Genomic DNA, 6,261 nt, shown 5'->3' with positions numbered 1-6,261 from the left:
TGAGATCCCAAACTCCAGTGATACAAGGTGCAACATCTGGAATACCAGGTCAGATTGATGCGCTATTCACAATAAAGATGACTCCTGCATCCAATGCCCCAGGCCCCAAGCAAGAAGAAGACCAAGAGAGTGACGGGGTCTCAGGTGGTTCACAGCACAGCACTCACATGCCTCTCCCCAGACCTCACGGCCCAGCCCCAATGTCCATTACTAGGGAACACAACACCTCCGGTGCCAGAATTAGACATTATGGCCCGTTTCTGTCCCCCACCCGGCAGCAATGCGATACACAAACACCCTATGAGGAGTGGCGACCCCTTAACACTGATTCCAACAGAGAGGAAGAACACCAGACACAGCTTAATGAAGAAAACACGGATGGCGAACTACGTCCCTCTGAAGTAATAACTGAAAGAGAGATCAGTAGGTGGAGGACAGAACAGGACTTACAACAGGACTTATATCACAGAGCAGGTAGAACAGTTGAGGACATGCCACTTGCACACTGCTCAAGAAACGCCACTGTAACTGATCGGCGGCGGCCATTACAAAGAGGTAGAGGAGATGAGAGAATGACTGAACTGATGGATGGGGTAGGCCAGTTTAGAGAAAGACAACAACCGCCGACACTCAATGAATTGGCAGGTGGTGCAAATAAGGTAGGGTCACACAACGGGGGGATCCTAACAACAAGGCCACAGCAGAGGCCATGGATACAACTAGATTATGAGGCCCAGAGTGAAGCACCACCACAGAGTGACACAGCAGCTAACCTAACACAAGCCCCTCCAACATTCCCTAACTACAACCCCCAGAGATCGCTGCCACAGACACCGGTACGCCAGGCATCACCACCAGTAGCCACACCACGTAGAATAGTAGCACCAGGGATAGAAAGAGACAATTTAGAACTGGCCGATGTGCTTGAACGAGCAGAAAGAAGGTACAGGCAGAGAAGGACAGAAGTAGAAAATCTCGCAGTATTAGGTAACCATGGGAGACCTGACAACATCCCAGAGGAATATGATGTAACAGGTAAAGCACGCCTGCGCACCACCAGATCTGGAGCACTGTACAACATGGCCATTAGTAGGCCAGGACAGCTGTCATCCAAAGATCTAACACCATATGAGATAGTGGTACTGGGAGAAGGGAGTAACTTCTATGCTGATACATTTTCAGATGACTTGGCAGAATGGACAGAAGCATAACACCCCAGATGAATGTGTGGCCTCGAGAGGGGTCTTTTGAACCCGAGGACATGGCCACTGCTGAAGACTGCATCCTTCGGGGAGAAGGGGATGAAGACTGGGACTACAACTACATGCGCAGAGGCCTAAGAGTCTGGCAGAAATACGCGCGCAGGTATGACAACACAAGGCCCTCAGGGGTGCAACGACAGCTGCCCCTGCTGTATAAAAACATCAAGGACCGCCCCATCTACACCCCTTGGTCCCTTATGGACAAGGAAAATTTGAAAAAGCAACTTCCGCCCCTCACGGAGGGCGCTGGAAAGTGGATACAAGCCTTTGGGAAAAACACTGCAGGTGTGCCATTGGCTGCTGGAGACGTAAAAAGCCTGCTCACTTCTCTGATTGGAGAAGATGCAGATGAGATGTTCACACGCATTGACTATAGACTTTCCACCACTAACTCAGAATTGGATGGTAATCCTTTTAATATAATAAGGTCTGCCCTATGGAGTGAACTGCGTAGGAAATTCCCCGATGTCCCAGACATAGGGTCTCTAATGTCTCAGACAATGCAAAGCAATGAAGACCCTGCACAGTACATTGCAAGAATGAAGGAAAAATGGCATCAGGAGTTAGGAGAAAAATGGGACGCGACAGGAGGTAACTGTAGGTTCTTCTACCATAAAGTTAAGAAGGGACTACCCAGTGCAGTACAGGATAAGTTAGATGGGATAGTAGCAATGGAATGTAAACCATGGCCAGAAATACAACACCATATCATTCACTACTGTAAGAAGGAGCAAGAGCAGGAGAAAAAGAGGCTATTGGCTATTGAAAATGCAGCCGCTAAATTGGTGCAACAAAAACTAAAGAAAAGAGAGGTTGTGGACACCGTTATGGTCGCTATGCCAGTAAATCAAATGACTACTGTCGCCCAAATCCCACAAAATACCCAGGGTACATTACAGGGAAACCCGCAGGCAGCAGCACAACAGACACAGGCGCAACCCTCTAATAACCCTCTAATAACTCTCAGCGACAACAGCAGTATGATGATAATAGACAGGCAAGGTCATCAAATACAGGAATGAGAGGAAGGGGTAGAGGAATGACCTGCACAACAGCCAGGTCCTCTACGGTGTTACTACTGTCAGCGACCAGGACACATGATAAGGGAGTGCCGCACTAAAATGCAAGATGATGAAAGGTCAGCAGGCAGAGGGCAACCACAGCAAGTTCAGGTACCAGTGCAGTACGTTCAGCAGCAGCCACAGCCACTGCAGCCCAACTTAGTGTACACCTACCCATCTGCACCACAACAACAGCCAATGTTGCAGCAAGTACAATTGCAGACACTAGTTCAACAGACACAGCCACAACTGGTTCAACAGCAAACGCCTGTGTACCAAATGGTGCCACAGACACAAGTTCTTGTACCTCAGGGAGCTACAGTACTGCAGCCTGCAAATTCAGTTTTGCAGGGCACCATTCAGCAGTACCGGAATGGAGGGTATTCAAGTTAGGACAGCCCACGGACAAACCTAGTGTGTCCATTGTTGTCGTGTCTCACAAATATTAGAGAGGATCCAGTTGTGTATGTCACGATCAACAACAAAACTTATAGCTTTTTGATTGATACAGGTGCTACATTCTCCTGTATAACAGAAGGAGCACTGCCCATCTCCAATCAAAGTGCAGACACACAGGGTTTCTCTGGGGCAATAACAAGGGTCCCTTTCACAAAACCAATACCATTGGAAATAGGAGGTAAATGTGTTCGGCAGCGCTTGCTTTACTCAACACAGTCCCCAGTCAATCTCTTGGGGCGTGATCTCATGGCCAAGTTAAATATGACAATACACTTCAGTGAAGATGGCACAATGACTTGCTCCATCCCTGGTACATCGCTAACTAGAATGATGGCTGTCACAGTGGATTCTTCCCTGAGGGATCAGATAAGAGCACGCCCAATGGATGAGCAAGCATTTTTAACAGCAATACAAATTGTCATTGCCAACTCACCAGAAATGGCAGGGCGCACTGTGCAGCTACCCAAAGAATTTCTCTTCCGCCCTCAATCACAGAATATGCCAGCACTAGACAAAAACATGATTCTAGGAATACAGTGTTTTAAAATAACACCCACTTATGGAGCTTTTCTAGCCCAAGATGACTTCGCCCATTCGTGGGCCTGTGTCATTTTTATTGAACCTGGACATCTGGTAAGAAATATTACGGATCAAGAACTATTCAGTGATCCTGAGGAACATCAAATGACAGAAATCGGTTATCAGAATACAGTGCCCGTGTCAGTGACTGTTGAAATTAGAACACCAGCACCACCCACAGTAATTGACACCGCACGTGACTCAGACTTGGCTCAGGTGCCCAGCATCCTTTGGACTACAAGTCCCAATGATGTGGGGCTCATTCGATCAGCTACACCATTCAGGGTAACACTGAAAGAAGGCGCCATTCTCCCCAGAGTGCGCCAGTACCCGTTGTCTAAAGAAGCCGAAGAAGGAATAGCCCCTACTATACAAGCACTGCTAGATCAAGGTGTGATATATCCTTGTATCTCACCTTGCAACACCTGTCTTTTTCCTGTGAAAAAACAGCAAACAAATCAATGGAGGCTAGTTCATGATCTTCGCTCAATTAACAGCATAGTGGTACCAGAGTTTCCCATCGTCCCTGACCCGCCAGTGATCCTTACTAACATCCCACCCAATAAAAAGTACTTTTCTGTCATTGACCTGAAAAATGCCTTTTTCAGTGTCCCACTGCATGTTGACAGCCAGTTTCTATTCGCATTTACATTCCGAAATAGGCAATTTTCGTATCAAAGACTCCCTCAAGGCTATTGCGAGTCCCCCAGTGTGTTTAACAGAGTTGTCAAGGACGATTTATCGAATTTTCAATGTGACAGCACTTTGCTGCAATATGTCGATGACATACTCCTCTGTAGCGTAACAGAGCAAGAGTGCAGAGAAGACACGATTGCTCTGCTTACAACATTGGCACATAGAGGATACAAAGTAGACAAGCAAAAGCTGCAATACTGTCAGGAAGAAGTACAGTACTTAGGTCAAATGATTTCAGCATCAGGAAGAAGAGTTACGCCAGGAAGAGTGGAAGCAATAAGAAAGACTCCAGAACCACTGACCATCAAAGACATGCAAAAATTCTTAGGACTAGTGAACTATGTCAGACAGTGGGTCTTTGATTATTCTACTATAACTGCACCACTCCTGAAAGCTGTCAAAATGGCTAAAGACAGGCATAACAAGATTGACTGGACACCTGAAATGACATCTGCCTTTGTGAAGTTAAAAGATGAGATTACAAATGCACCAGTGTTAGGCTCTCCTGACTACACGAAATAATTTTATCTGTTCACACACTGTAATGGACAGGTCATGACAGCAGTTCTCACTCAGAAATACCCCATGGGTCCCAAGCCAATTGCATACTTCAGTGGCATGCTAGATTCAGTGATGAAAGGCCACTATCCTTGTGAGCAGGCTCTCTCAACAGCAGCATTCGCTGTTGAGAAAAGTACCCCCATAGTCATGGGCTCCCCTCTGACGCTGTACACTGAACATGCTGTCTTTGCAATAATACAGAAAGCTAAAACTACTCTTACCACTCAAAGAGTGTCAGGATATGAAGTCATACTGTCACTACCATCCTTGAAGGTTGTAAAATGTCACACTGTAAACCCAGCCACATTCTTTGCCCATCCAATTGCAACAGCTGATGATGACACCCATGATTGTGCCACATACTGCCCAGATGAGTCAGGTACAGCAAAGGAAGACCCAATACTAGACAGTATAATCTACTTTGTTGATGGTTCTTCCACTATTGATCAAGAGACAGGGATAAGACACAGGGAGCAGCTGTAGTCAGAGCACAACAGAATAACTCCTCAGACACTTTGGACATTGTACAGCAGATTACATTGCCACCTCATTACTCAGCCCAGGCAGCAGAATTGGTTGCATTAATAGCAGCCCTGAAGCATGGAGCTGATGAAAAAATTACTGTGTACTCTGATTAAGCATATGTGACCACAATGACTCATTCAAGCATATCAAGGTGGAAAAGGCGCGGTTTTCTTAAAACAGATGGCACACCAGTAATGCACAAACAGTTACTTGAAGAATTAATTGATTCTCTGACACTGCCAGCAGAAGTAGCAGTAGTGAAATGTGCAGCACACACAAATGGCCAGGATTTTGTTTCCAGAGGAAATGCAATGGCAGATTGGGCTGCTAAGGCAGCAGCAAAAGGGCTGAGGTGTACACTATCACCATCCCCGACACAGACTGATTGTACACCCATTTTGCTTGCCAAAGATACACACTCAATAGTACAGGAAGATATACAAAATGAAGTTGAGGACTCAAGTAAGTCACCACTCCCAAGTACACCTGATCCAACACTTCCATACACCATTGATGACACACAGCAATATGACATTATCGCACAGTTGCACCTCAGAGAAATACAAGAAAGTGCCCCACCTGAAGAAAAAGAGCTATGGAAGAGGAGGGGAGTACAACAGGATGCTTCAGATTTCATTTACAGACAGACAATGACTGGGAAGCCTGTCATGCCACATGCCCTTCTGCAAATAGCACTCACCCAGCTGCACCTTCCTACACATGTCCCTCGTGATATCATGTCCACTACTTTGCAGACAGAGTGGTTCATCCCAAATGCATACGAGTATATACAACTCTTTGTCCATCAGTGCCTCATTTGTCAACAGTATTCCCCTAGCCCAGCTATGAAAACAGTTGCATCAACAATACCAAGGCCCAAGGGTCCGTTTAGAGAGCTCCACATTGACTATGTTGACATGCTTGACAGATGCCAGAATTACAGATACCTCATAGTGGTAGTGTGTCCTTTTTCACGGTGGATTGAGGCTGGACCTTGTGTCCATTGTGACGCTAAGGCCGCAGCCACCTTCCTGCTTCGTGAGGTCATATGTCGCTGGGGAATACCAGATTCTATTTGCAGTGACAATGGCAGCCATTTTTCAACCACAATTTTTGAG

At 46.3% G+C, this 6,261-nt stretch overlaps 1 pseudogene; it reads left to right on the top strand.

Moving 5' to 3' along the window:
• Nucleotides 1-4,612: 4,612 nt before the first annotated feature.
• LOC144821625 (uncharacterized) lies at nucleotides 4,613-5,494 on the top strand (annotated as a pseudogene).
• Nucleotides 5,495-6,261: the final 767 nt, after the last annotated feature.

This window comes from Lissotriton helveticus, chromosome 2_2, assembly GCF_964261635.1.
Source record: "Lissotriton helveticus chromosome 2_2, aLisHel1.1, whole genome shotgun sequence".
In the NCBI taxonomy this organism is placed as follows: domain Eukaryota; kingdom Metazoa; phylum Chordata; class Amphibia; order Caudata; family Salamandridae; genus Lissotriton; species Lissotriton helveticus.
The sequence above is the reverse complement of the archived record's forward strand: the minus strand, read 5'-3'. Positions and strand labels throughout refer to the sequence as shown.